General features: G+C 45.7%; 1 protein-coding gene across 3 annotated transcripts in view; it reads left to right on the plus strand.

Annotated features, from left to right (window-relative positions):
* Positions 1 to 14091, plus strand: part of RAB11FIP4 (RAB11 family interacting protein 4) — a 222637-nt gene that overhangs the window by 159515 nt on the left and 49031 nt on the right. The window contains exon 1 of one of the 3 annotated variants that reach the window (XM_020783748.3): positions 3093 to 3232. The exons of the other annotated variants lie outside the window; for them this stretch is intronic. The gene's annotated coding sequence lies outside the window, so the exon portion shown is untranslated. Of the gene's footprint in view, positions 1 to 3092; positions 3233 to 14091 lie in introns of those variants that run through there. 3 annotated transcript variants of the gene reach the window in all.

The raw sequence follows: 14091 nt of genomic DNA on the forward strand, positions 1-14091 counted from the left end.
GCAAGCGAAGCAGAAAGCACATCAGTGATGTGGATGGCAGATCTTACAAGTAACAGGTATGGTGAGTTGAAGCGTAGGCTGCTGAAGTGAGTGGGGGGGGAGGAATACTATAGCTGGGGAATGGAGTACTGAACTGATAGTATTCTGTAGTACAGTATTGGATAAATGTTGGGAGGGTGCAGACAAAGTCCATCCCTTAGGTTGGCTGCCTGTTGTTACATGCTGTTCAGATGCTTCCATTTTGGTGACCCTAATAAGGTTTTTGCTGGAGTTTTATTTGCAGCCTCACATGCAATCTTCAGTTTGAGTGAATGGGACAGACTTGTCTGGGCTAGGGTGACTATCTATCCAGCACTAATGAACTGTTCCTTCCAGCCTTTAAGTTCGAAGAGAACCTCACCTCTTAGCTGAGTGTTCCCTTTCCCTCTCTTCAGCCTGTTGGAAGTAATTGTTAATTGCTGTTGATCTGTTCAATTGGTTGCTAAGTATATACGCAATAAAGAAAGCAGCGTGCACAAGTCAGTAATTTCAAATAATTGTAAGTATATTAAATATTTTTTATTCTTTCTCCTACAAATGCCTCACCATGTGTTACTGAGAACTTAAGTGCCTTAAGTGCCTCAGATAGTTCACCCATTAATGAGAAATGGGTGAACTATATGGGGAACGCATAGCTATTCTCCCCTGTGAGTCTCTGTATTTCTACTGTGTAGCAAATGGAATTTTTACCAGAAAGTCTGCAGCAGTTTTTGAGATATCTGAGATGTTCAAGGAATAGTTTACCATTGTCACTCCACAGTGAGTTTCCATGGCATAAAGGAGAATTGAACCCAGGTCTCCTGAGCCGTAGTGCAATATTCTCTCTGTTACACCATTGCTCTTGATGCAGCAGTTCGAAAGTATTGGCACTTTGTGTTCCCCCTTGCCAAAAAAAAAGGCCTCTTACTGCTCAGAACAGGGTGTGATGGAGCGAAAGAATAACAGAGGACTTGTACAGGCTGCGAAAAGGAAGGAAAGAGAGGTTACACAAGATAGTCTAGTCCAGCGATGGTGAACCTATGGCACACAGAGCCCTTTCTGTGGGCACCCGAGCCATAAGTCACCATCGAGAAATACTTACCCGTCCTCCGATCCCAGATTTTGGCACTCCCCTCTGCTGGTGCAGTGATCCAGCGGAGGGGTGCAATGGCGACCATTACCGGTCTAGACTGTCACCAAATGTTGTAGGACTGGCTGTACAAAAGGCATGGAGGAGAAGGCAAGACAGCTTTGAGTATGTGGACTTCAGCAGCCATTTTCTGCCTGGACTTTCTTTTACCCATCACCGGCTGATTACAGACACAAGTTAAGGAAGGTGCTAAACTTAAATTTAAGATAAGCAGAGGACACCATCTTACTGACAGAAAGAAGCAATACCATGAAATGACTTCTGGTGAAAGTGAAAGAAGGGTCAAAGCAGGACTGTCATTGAGCATAAAGAAGACCAAAATCACGACTACAGAAGAACTACACAGCTGTACTGTTGACAGTAAAGAAACCGAAATTGTTAAAGACTTTGTATACTTTGGTTCAATCATCCATCCCAATGGAGAGGGCAGACAAGAAATCAGAAGGAGACCGAAACTTGGAAGGGCTGCAGTGAAGGAATCAGAAGAGATCAAGTATAAGGATGTGTCCACTGGAGACCAAGACCAGGACCATCTACACGTTTCTATTTCTGGAAACCATGTTATGGGTGTGAAAGCTGGACAGGAAAGAAAGGGGAAAGGTGACAGGGGAAAAAATTGATTCATTTGAACTGTGGTGCTGGAAGAGAGCTCTTCAGATACCCTGGACTGCCAGAAAGACAAACAAGCGGGTCCTAGATCAAATCAAGTCCCACCTATCTCTGGAGGCAAAAATGTAGAAGCTGAGGCTGTCCGACTTTGGGCCCATCCTGAGAAGGCAGGGTTCTCTGGAAAGGACAGCAACGCTGGGAAAAGTAGAAGGCGGGGGGGGGGGGGGGAAGGCTAAATACAAGATGGATAAATTCCTAAATTACAGGATTGAGTTTGCAAGAGCTGAGCAGGGCTTTTGACACCTTGGAGACTGTTCGAAGGCAAAGACCTTCCTCTTCAGGCAAGCCGTCCCTCAATAACCAGCTACCTTTGTGTGATTTTTAGATAGTTCTGCATTATTGCTTTGACTGGATTGTTAGTACTACTAGCATTTTCCATTTTTGTGTTTTCCATTTCTCAGTTTTATAGATAGATAGATAGAGATAGAGAGATAGAGAGAGAGAGAGAGAGAGAGAGAGCTATAAATATAGAGATATAGATATAGATAGATATATAGATATATATAGATATCTTAAAATTGTATACTTATAGATCTTTGCCTCAATATTGCCTGTTAACTGATGTAAGATGCCTCTTTTGTCATTGTTCATAATTTTTAAATATTGTCTTTAAATGACATTAACCACGGTTGTATACTCATTGTTTCCAACTTTAAATATGTATTGTCTTTCATTGTTGTAAGCTGCCTTGGGTCCTTTCAAGGAGAAAGGCGGCGGGGGGGGGGGGGGAGTAGTCTAAATAAATAGATCAGTCGGAGGCCACTTGATGACACATAATAACTTTAGATCAGAGGTTGAGAAAGTGGTTTTCCCAAGGATCAGGGAACCTGGGATTGGTCCTGCAAAGAACTGCTCCTGACTCTCCGGTGGGATCAAAAAGTGACGTTGTAAACCTGCAACGCTGAACAGGGTTTCTCAGGAGTAAGTCCTACAGTATTGAGTTCCATCACAGGCCAAAAAAAAAAACAAACCAAAAACCAAAGGCGCCACTCTCACTTTCGCCGGTGGAAGTTCTCTTTCCCCTTCTGACCCTAGAGCTCCTTCCCCCCCTTTTTTTTGGGGGGGGGGAATCTTCACATTCTTTCCCGCCGCCGTCGTTCCCCCCCTCGCGCGCGCACCGCCCCGCCCCCGCCAACCTCGGCATTGAACGAATACAACAATGAAGCTCCGGGGGCGCGTAGCAACAGCCTGCGGGGCGGGGCTTCCCGGCACGGCCAACTGTTGCCGGAGGGGGGGAGGGCTGGTTCACGAGTCCGGGGGTGAGAGAACGGCAAGAGGCAACCGGCCGGGCGAGCGAGACAGAGCCGGTGGAGCGGTCGGCGGGCTTCCCCGGCTTTGCACGCCGGCGCTCCGGCCGAGGCGCTTGTCCTTGCGGAGGGGGGGCGGCTGCACCAGGTAAGAAAGGGATGGAGGCGAAGAAAGGGGGCGGAAGGAAGCCGAATGCCGGAGGACCCGAAGGAAGAGATGCTGCGGAGGGTCTTTCCTCGCCTAGGAAGAAAACCTGGGGGGAAGTTTTTTTGGGGGGTGGGGAGTTTCCTTGTGGGGCTTCTCCTCCTCCTCATCTCTCCTCAAAATCTGGGTCTTGCTTGGGTTGGAGGGGGATCCTTCCGTCTACCTGCTCCTGCTGACCTCTGTTGTTTTTTTCTCCCCCATTGCTGGTCAAGCCTCGCTGGGCTGTTGCTCTCTCTCGCCCCCCCCCCCCGCGCACCGTTTCCCCATCGACAGCCTCTGCTTGTCCCACTTTCTTTGGCTGGGGAGGGGGCGACGGGAGGGGGATCCCTTTTTCCTTTTCTCATCCCGAGATGCTCTCAGACGAAAAATCCCTTTTGTTAGGGGTGACAAGTGTCTTGTGCGTAGATGTGTGGGGCTTTCTCGCCTCCCCCCCCCCCGCAAGACGTCTTTCCCCTACTCAAAGAGTGCGAGAGGGGGGAAGGGATTGCCTTCCAGTGCTGCAGTGGCAACACCATCCAAGTAGATTATTATGCGTAATTCCCTACAGATTTCCCTTTGGGTTTTATTTTTAGTTCACAGGATGGCCTGTTTTGGAAGAGGAGGAGGGAGAGAGAGAGAGGGAGAGACAGCGTGGGTGGGCGAGAGAGGAGGAAGAAGGGCGCCTGATCCATGACCTTTTTTCAGGTTGCTCTTGCAATGCTGGTGTTTGGGAGCCTCTGGGCAGGCCAAAGTCATCTCGACAAGACCCTGATAATGGCTTGGCTTCCTTAGCTCCCTGTGATGATGTTCTTCCTCTGTCCCTCTCCCCGCATTCCCTTCAGATGTGCAAAAGGTTTCGTGGGAATCCGACATAATGTTAAACGCCCTGCTACATTGTGCGTTTGGGATTGATCCTGGCAAGAAATTCTGCATCGGGGCACAAGTCCAGAGAAACTGATTTTTCTGATGGGTATTCCGTCTTGCAAGTGCTGAAGACTACGGTTTGCTTTCTTTCTGACCAACTTGAAATGCGCCCCCCTCCCCGAATTCGGTGGACTTTGCATTGCAGAGTTTGCTAGCTCCAGGGACAGAGGGGGTTAGACTTTGGCCAAGGACAAAGATTTACGCTGCACATGTATGTCTGAAGGAAGTGATTTGGGGGGCATTTTTTGAATTCTGAGAAATCAAAAGCATTTTTACAATGTATGGGGAGATACGTGAGGTTCCTGTGGTCCAAATAATATTCGTGCTAACCATTCTGAGCTGGGGAAATTGTTTGCTCATCAATCATTTTAATAGAAGAATGCATTGCATACTTAGATTTTTAGAGGTGATCCTGATAGGTTCCAAAGAGGGTTTAGTGCTTTCTGAGATGATCACATGGGGCTACTCTGTGCTCCATAATATATGTAACAATGAAAGTACACTACAGTATATGCTTCTTTACGCATTGGATTTCACCACCATGAGAAGTAATAACGGGGAGTATCTTGAGCAGCTTTAATAGGGGGCTAGATTAGCTCACGATGAAGAAGGAAGCTATCCAAGATTGCTGGCCAAGAGGAATATACCATCACCTCCTATCTCAAGACACAATGTCTCCATATACCATTTGACAAGGGAACATGAGTGGGAGGCTGCTAAATCGCTCATAGTTTGCTTATGGATTTGCCACCAGGATCTGGGTTGATTACTCTGGGGGCAGAATGGGTTTTGGTCTGATGCCATTTTTTAATGTTGTTAAATTCATATTTCTTCCAACAACTCAGTGAGGTAAGTCCGGCCAGCATCACTTTAGGAAGCCTCCTGTCCAAGTGCAAGTAAGCTTTTGTGATTGTTCAATGCCTTTGTAGTTCTGTAGGACTTATTTTGCAGTTAGCCACTCCTCTGAACAAGCCATCCTTTGGGTCCTGAAATGTATAAAGAATGTATGGTTACAGATAGTAATCATGGGGTGGCTAAGGCAGATTGAAGCCCATGGGATGAATAAGCAGTGGATGCATTTTGGGTTTGTTATGCTGATTCATCGAGCATCCATTTCTGCAAGCAAAAGATTGCTGAATTGAAGCACAATTTACATTTGGCTGGGGAGTTGTACTGTGTTTTGTACAGTTGTTGCTTGCATACTGTTTGAGAAGGCTGCATTTCCCTGAACATCCATGTTTTCATCTTTGGTTTTTGCTAGCAGCAGAAAGATTTTCATAAAGTCTGACTAATGTGTGCCCAAACATCTTTTGTGCCACTTCTTGCGGTGTTGGGTGATTGGTGACTGATTCTTTCTTAGAAATTTCAAAGGATCTGTCATCCTGAGTCTGGCCAATGGGTGCACTGCTGGCTGGGCATATTTAGCCTTCCTCTGCATGCGGCAAACTATATTGGCACTCATCAGTGTTAGAAGGCTCATTTCCTGCTTTATTGCTGCATTGTTTGTCAGGGCTACTGAGAGTGAGCGAAGTGGGTTCCTTCTGAGGACTGCTGCCTTAAAATGCCATTAGCTTGTCATACATGACACAGAATAGCTTCCACACAAGCTGTGTTTCAGGGTGTAACTGGGGCTCTTTAGAAGCTTTGATGTTCCTATGGGAGCAGGGGACTAGAAGTTCTGGGTGTCATTTGGGAGGACTAGCTGAAAGGGTTTCAAACTCATCAGGTTAGCTTATCATAACTTGAGATAAGGAATGCTCATTTCAGTACGTACTTAGAAAGTTATGTTTCTGAAAAATAACAATGACTGGTTGAAGGCATCAACAACGGGCCTTATATATATAAGAGTTTTATATATATGTATATGTATATACACTCATATGTACCACTGGTGTGTGTGTACCCTAGCACAGTAGTTCTCTAGCTTTGGCTGTCCAGCTCTTTTGGACTTCAGCTCCCCCAGAATCCTGGATCACTGGCCACCCTGGCTGAGGTTTCTGAGACCTGAAATGAAAAACCTCTGCTAGGGGATCGAAGGTTGAGAACCCCTGCTCCGGAATACAGCATGCAGAGATTCCTTGGCAGACAGACTACCAGAAGGCAAATGGCATTGGCACCCCAGAAGTAGCTGTTTCCATTTCTGGAAAAGCGGTCCTTTTAATTTCTCCCCTCAAGTCTCATGCTGCTTTTTTATAAGTGAGAGCGCAACCTTGACTCTGTGGTTCAGCTTCCTGTTGAGCTAGTAAAGAGAAGCTTCTTTCCCTGGCCTTCCTCTTTTTCCCTGCTCTCTTTTCTTTCTTTCTTGTTTGTTTCTAGTTGAAATATCACATTTCAAGAGATGCTGGGAGAGCGTTTGGCTTTTTGTAAATTGAACGAATCTGAGTATATTGTACAAAGTAGATTTCAGTGTTTTCCCTCATAGCAGCTCAGTGGGCATGATTAATTGGCCGGCGCCACTGTTGCTCTTGCTTGGGGTTTGGAAAGGAACTGCCACTCACCCATCCACTCCGGATCCCATTGGCTGCTGACCATGGCGAGATTTTTTACCTTTCCTACAGAACATGACATGGCTGGACTGTTCTCCCTCTCTAGATGTGTCTTGTTCAGATATGTTCCTGTTCTTGAACTGGGCTTTGGCCACTGGGCTGTTTTCTAGAAGGCTGCCAGTCACAAGCATGCTTGCATGTTTCCCCTTTTACACAGTGACTCCCTTCCTCCCATGCCAGTCTGGTTAAGACCTGTACGGAACAAGGAGAAAAGCTCACTAGGAATGAATCAAAGGGGGGGCCGATCTGTGGACCTACTTTCAGCTCCCCAAGGAAAATTTCCTCTGGGTTCATCCACAGAGTCTAGAAATGGCACAAGAACCAGATCAAAAGCACAGTGGGGCTTAATTACTTGAATACATTTGAACAGTGTGGGTCATGTGGAGCAGAGGTGAGCAGATTTAAGTTCTGTAGGGTCTCCTTTGCTTTTTCAGAGAACCTTAAGATTCGCTAACCAGCAGCTGGTACAAAAGGCAGATAACTAGAATTACATGATTTTGAGCCTGATAATTTGTCTGGAGCATAAGAACTAGGTAGAGGGTACTGTTCTCCTTTCTGTGCAGACAATCACACCTGGTTAGCTTTCTTTTGTTTCATTTGTATTAATGTAGAGTGGGTGAGTAGGGGCAACAGGGAGGAATTTTTTTGTTGCTTCTGCTATTAGAAGAATAGGTGTTGGAAATCCTTGCTACTTGCATCTCCACTAGTAGATCCAGATAGGCTTTCTATCCTGGCACAGAGTCTTACTGTGGATATTGGACCTAGTTTCTCAAGGTGTGACTAATACAATGCACTTTTATTCTCCTGCTCTGTGCTGAGGTCAGCCTTGCTCCTAGGACCAGCCCAAGATCTTTCGCTGCCTGAAGCATCAAGAGGACAGAGCCCCCTCTCTATATGTAGAAGCCTTCTGGACTGTAGCTGAATTTTGCTTAACACTGCCAACAGGATGGGTCCTCCTTCATGCCAGGCAGCAACTGCGGCTTAATTTGAAGGGTGCAGAACAAGAGAGGAGAAGACCAGCTGTGGCCACTGCTGGCCTCCTCCAATGTTTTCTACTTGATGCAAGTGCTTCACTCTCCTAAATGTGCCTTGTCCGTTATAAACTGGAAAAGTTGGTCCAGCTGATTGTGGTATGAAAGCAGTGCAACATTGCATTACTGCATCCAGCTACAGAAAGCACTGGTTGCAGCTAGCTTTGTGTAGGACTGGGCAGGCTCCACCATATGTTGGCCTCAAGCCATAAAGAATGTCACAAAAAAAAAAACAAAATAGAACACCTTGAATTAGGTCCAGAAGCTGATCAGCAATCAATGCAGTTGTGGCAGAGCAGGTTCCACATTCCTGTCTTTGAACCTGAACCAAGCGAGTAGCAGCAGCCATCTGTTAAGGCATACTCCATAGTCTGTCTTGGTTGTTCCCATCCAGTCTGTGTCGAGACACTGCTGTGTGTTCCAAAAGACATTGCATAAACCCTCTAGGTTGGCTTCAGTCAGCTAATTATTAACACCAGCATGGTCAGCTGAGTTGGAGTTATTTCCCTGTCCACAGTGATCTCTACTCGTTTGTAATGCTTGTTGGACATCTACTGCGACTCCTTGAAAAAAAATGTTACCCATCTTGGAAAAGTTGAGAGAGAGAGAATTCCTGCTCACACTCTATTCAAATTATGCACAAACCTCTATTTCTTTAAGGATAACGTGTCCACCCCCGTTCATCTAAAGCTGAGATGGAGTCTGCTGATTAAAAATCAAAAGAGACTTTGGTTGAGGGGAACTAAATCTGCCTTCCTGAAATCAGGTTGTTCAGGTGCATTTTGCTACATGAGACAGAGCAGCAACATCACCCATGTCAAGGTCACTTGGTTTGGTAGAGGAGGCATAAAGTCTCACATGCATCTCTTATGCTTGACAGTAACTAACCAGCTAACACTTTGCAGCCTTTTTATGAAAACCCAAATCTGCTACCTGAAATGGATGACTCACGCTGCCTGACCACAGTCCATAACTCTAGACAGTTCTCTCCAACTGCAGCTCATTGCTAAGTAGAAATGAGCTGAATTTCGAGCAGCAGAGCACTTTAGAAAACAGAAAGTTAAGGTTGGTGAGCCCACAAGTCTCTTTTGCTATTAAAATTGGGCCCATGTTACATATGAAAGGGGCAGTCAAGTGATTTAGAAAATATGGTTATTGCTGTCAGGTCACATTTGGCCCCAAGACTCTGTTTCATGGAGTGCTTTGCAGTTACTATAATGTCAAAACCTCTGAAATTTCAAGAAGGCAAAAATCATAATAGACCGTCTTGCAGAAAAAATAATTAAAAATCCATATAAAATTTGGCCTCACTTTTGAACAGAGAGAATCTATAGTTCTCTTGCTGCAAGCTAGTATACATAATTTTTGCTCTGTTAATTCTCGAGAAATTATGTAACTCTTAAATCTAGTGCAGACATAATGTAATCTTTGGTTGGCTTTAACTATGGTTGTCTTGATAGTGTAGTTGTACACTGAGGTCAAAAGTCTGCCCCGTGGATTTTAGTGAGGCTTACTTATAAGTGAGTATTTACAGAACTACGACCTTAATCCTAGTTAGGACCCAAAGCATAAAGTGTAGCTATGTTCTCCCCCCCCCCCCCAGTAATATTTGTTAGTCACCTTGCAAACAGGCTGGCAAAAAAGAGAAACTTGAAGCATAGTTTTACTTGCTAGTTTACAGCCCATCCTTAACTGTTACCTAGACAATTAATGTTTATTGATGGCTAAGTAAAATAAGCATACGTATTAAGCATTAGGCTTATACAAGACCCAAGTAATAGATGTGCATGAGGAAGTTATGTTGTGTTTCCTTGCAACACACTTGTCCATCTGTGCCATGGGCTCCCAACTGTACAAGTCATGAAATGTGACTTCACTAGAAACCATAAATCAGATTTTACACAGGCTTCATATATTGGCAAATATTGACAAAAAGAAATTATGGCTGCTGCTTCTTCAGAATTTAGCACTTTACATTCTCTCTGAGCTAGATATCATCCTATTTATTTCTATTCTCTGTTATGAGACAATGAGATACCTTGTTTTCTGACCAGCTCTTAATTTTCTTGATTCAGTGCAATGAATTCTTTATATCTGTATTTTAGAATTCAGGACAAAGTGGAACAGTGATTGCTTCAAACTGCAACCAGAATGTACTATAATGTTAAATTGCCCATCCATCCATTCATTCTGCTAATTAGCAACTAAATTAACTAGTGGAATTGATTCCCTCCCCACCCCTGTTTTTTGAATAACAATGCACAGCCTTAAATCCTAGTGGAATATGGACACAGTTATATAATTTGCCATGGGTCACTGCGGAGCTAAATATGATCTAAACGTTACTCTATCTAAACATTGACCCAAGTTTGCCTGTTGGGTGGTGTTACATACAGCACTGATGTTACCTGTCTGTCATGGGTTTGGAGGGAAAGTTCCATCCTATGGGGAGTGGAAGGCGGGACATCAGGAGGAGGGGCTGTACTGTATATATATGTGGAGCGTGAGTGGTGAAGAGAGATGCTGAGAGACACTGGGTTGTGACGAAGCAGCAGCTGGGAAGAAGAAGCTGTTGTGGGAGTCTGTGTGTCAGACAGGGTACTACTGTGTGTCAGAGTACCAACCTGATAGGTTCAGGTGTCTGTTGGTTAGCCAGAACTGATAGGTTCAGGGTCTGTGCTTCAAGTTAAGGGTTCTGTGTGAACCAAACTGTATGCATGTATGAGTGAGAATAAGCCACGTTACTTTATCCTATTCACCTGATTGTTTATTTTTCCCTGTGGGTATTTAAATAAACCTTATTCTTTTATTGTTTGAAAATCCATCCCTGGTCTGTGTGACTTCTTACAGGGAATGGTTGGTGGCAGCTTAGTGTAACTGTGTGACATATCCCAGTAGGTCTGGGTTTGTCACATTGATTGGTGTCCAGCGTGTGGGATACGACTGGTCCAGTTGTCCAGCGGTCCAGCAAAGCCTTGGCAAGTGTGCCCAGAGCAAGGGGGGTCTAGTCAGGGACAGTCTGAGGCGCGTAGGTAATCTTCTAGGTGTACCTCACGGGGAGGTGCGCTAGTAGAAGAACGTGCCAACTGGGGAGACTTAGATTAAGGTGCTCTGAGGCAGCCTAGTTTTGGCGGGAAAAAGCTGAGGCAAAACTGCGTAGTAACAGTGATCTAGCTTGCCAGCTGAGAGGCCCAGCAGAGGGGGGTAGGCTCTGACTCGATACTGTTGCAAGTTAGTGCTGAAGAACAGCAGCAATCTCTAGGGAGAGCTGGTTCTGAGGCAAGAAGGAAAAAAGTGGTCGTTTTATTTTGAGGCTTGACTTTTAAAGCAGCCTGTTCTGAGGGGGGATTATGCCCTTGACTCGAAGCCAGATGGCCGAAATGAGTGAAGTGAAAGACCCCCAGATTGACCAAGGTTCTGAGGATGAATTTGGCTCAGTGCAGGGTGACAGCACAGGAGAGCAGAACCCAGAACTTAGAAAATTGCTCATAGCCCAACAGCATGAACTGAGGATGAGGCAATTTGAAATGGAGGAAAGGGAAAGAGAAGAAAGGGAAAGGGAGAAACAACGGCAATTTGAATTAGAGAGAGAGAGAATGGAGAGGGAGGAAAGATTGGAGAGAGAGAGAATGGCGTTTGAATTAAGAAAACTGGAACTGATGAACCAGAACAATAATAACAATAGGGATTCTGAGGGAGGCCAATTGTCTAAAGCTGACCTGAAGAAATTCCCTGTGTACCACAAGGGAGATTGTCCTGAGGTGTTCTTTTCCTTAGTGGAAAGAGCGTTTGTGGACTTCTCAGTGAGGGAAACTGAGAAGATGACCATCATGCGGTCTTTAATCAGTGGTAGCCTGGCTGAGGTTTATGCCGAGATGCCTGAGGAACTGATGAAAGATTTTGCAGAGTTTAAAAAACTGGTCTTTGCCAGACATGGGATAAATGCGGAGCAGCTGAGACAAAGATTCAGGTCCCTCACCAAAAAGCCAGAACAGACTTTTACCCAAGTGGGGGCCCAATTGGTGAGGCTGCTTGAGAAATGGCTATCGCAGGAGGGAACAGAGACCTATGAGCAACTTAAAGACTTGATAGCACTGGAACAGTTCTATTCAGTCCTGCATGGGGAATTGAAATTCCAGGTGAGGGAAAGGAAACCGAAATCTGTGGCAGCAGCCGCAGAGATCGCAGATTTTATTTCTCAAATAAGAAAGCCCTTGGGTGAGGGGAAATCTGTAGGTAAACCCAAAGAAACCTACAGCAAGTACTCTCAGGGACCAGGGAAAAGCCAGCAAGGGGGAGGGGCCCATGGTGAAGGGAAGCCCTCAGACATGAAACTAAGACCTCAGATTTTGGAGGGAAAACCAAAACAAGATGAGAGAGAATCAAAATACACCAGAAAATGCTATTTCTGTCAGGGAAAGGGTCATCTAATCTCAGAGTGTCAGAAATTAAAGCAGCTAAAAGGAATGGTGCCTCAGGAGTCTAGTGGGACCAAGCCAAAAGCTGTGTTCTGTGTCCAGAAAGAGCAAGGCTCAGTGTCACTGAGGGAGCCTGTTGCCATGGCTACTCAGTCTGGAACAGCTACCTCTGCTGATCAGGCTGAGGAAAATGGTCCTCTTGTGGAGGTAAAGCGCTGCTTGCTGGTAAAAACAGATTCTCAGTTGTTTGAGACAGCAGGGGTGGACGTAGGAATACTTGACCGTCAGTATAGGGGGCTGCGGGACACTTGTTCCCAGGTAACCCTGTGCCATCCAGATATCATCCCTAGGGAGTTTATAATCCCAAATGAGAGCATAAAGGTGGCAGGGATTGAGGGGCAGGTAATCTCTCTGCCAGTAGCAGAGGTACCTGTCAACTTTCAAGGCTGGAGGGGAGATTGGCGGCTAGCGATTTCATCGACTCTGCCAGCAGCCGTGCTCGTGGGAAATGACCTGGCTGAACATGTGAAACGGGTGCTAGTGATTACACGCTCACAAGCCACCACAGGGACAGTTCAGGGGGGTAATGATGAGCCAGAGACGGAAGCAGAGGGGAGTTCAGAAGCTGTGGTGGAAACCTTAACCACAGACAGCAGATTTGGACAGGAGCAAAAGGCAGACGCCACTCTCCAAAAGTGTTTTGAACAGGTGACTGACGCCCAGCTAACACCTGAAACCCCAGTGAGATTTCTGGAGAAAAAGGGGATTTTATATAGAGAGACCCTGAGAAATATCTCAAAAGGGGGAGATGGGATCAGAAGTCAGCTGGTGGTACCTGAAAAGTATCGCCCCATGGTCTTACAAAGGGGGCACTCTGACATGTTTGCTGCGCACTTAGGGGTGAACAAAACACAGCAGAGAATCACACAGAATTTTTACTGGCCTGACATAGGGAAGCAGATCAGGGAGTTCTGTAAACAATGTGATGTGTGTCAAAGGCAGGGGAATAACCGCGACAGGACCAAAGCAAAGTTGTGCCCTTTGCCTGTGATTGACACTCCGTTCAAATGCATAGGGGTGGATATTGTGGGACCTTTGCCCAAGGCCACAAAGAGGGGGAACAGGTTCATTCTAACAATTGTGGACCATGCCACAAGGTATCCTGAAGCCATACCCTTGACTAACATTGAAACTAACACAGTGGCCGATGCTTTGGTGGGGTATATGTCCAGGATGGGGTTTGCCTCAGAGATAATCACAGATTTGGGCGCATCGTTCACATCAAAGCTCATGAAACGCTTATGGCAAATCTGTGGAATTAAGCACAAGGAAACCACTGCCTATCATCCGGAAAGTAATGGGTTAACTGAGAAGTTCAATGGGACTCTAATGCGCATGATTAGGGCTTACTTGGCAGAGAATCCAAACAATTGGGACCAGAAGCTGCAATCCCTTTTGTTTGCTTATCGATCAGTGCCACAAGCCAGTACCGGGTTCAGTCCATTTGAACTTTTATTTGGGAGAAGGGTGAAAGGGCCCCTTGATTTGATCAAACAAAATTGGGAGCAGATCACCCAGGATGACCCAGAAGACGTTGTGACTTACATAGACACCTTGATGAATGACCTAAGGAGAAATCTAGAGCTGGCAGCAGAAAACCTGCAAGCTCAGAAGGTCAGACAGAAAACATGGTATGACCACAAAGCTAGAGAGAGGCGCTTTGACCCAGGGGAGGAAGTGCTTTGGCTTAGGCCCTGCAGAGAGAATAAACTGCAGCTCAAATGGGCAGGACCATATAGGGTCATTTCCAAGATGTCAGACCTGAACTACCTAATAGAGCAGGAGGAGAACCAAGCAAGGAGGGTGGTTCATGTGAATGCCCTAAAACCCTACTACAGAGGGGA

This window comes from Pogona vitticeps, chromosome 2, assembly GCF_051106095.1.
Source record: "Pogona vitticeps strain Pit_001003342236 chromosome 2, PviZW2.1, whole genome shotgun sequence".
NCBI classification, from domain to species: Eukaryota; Metazoa; Chordata; class Lepidosauria; order Squamata; family Agamidae; genus Pogona; species Pogona vitticeps.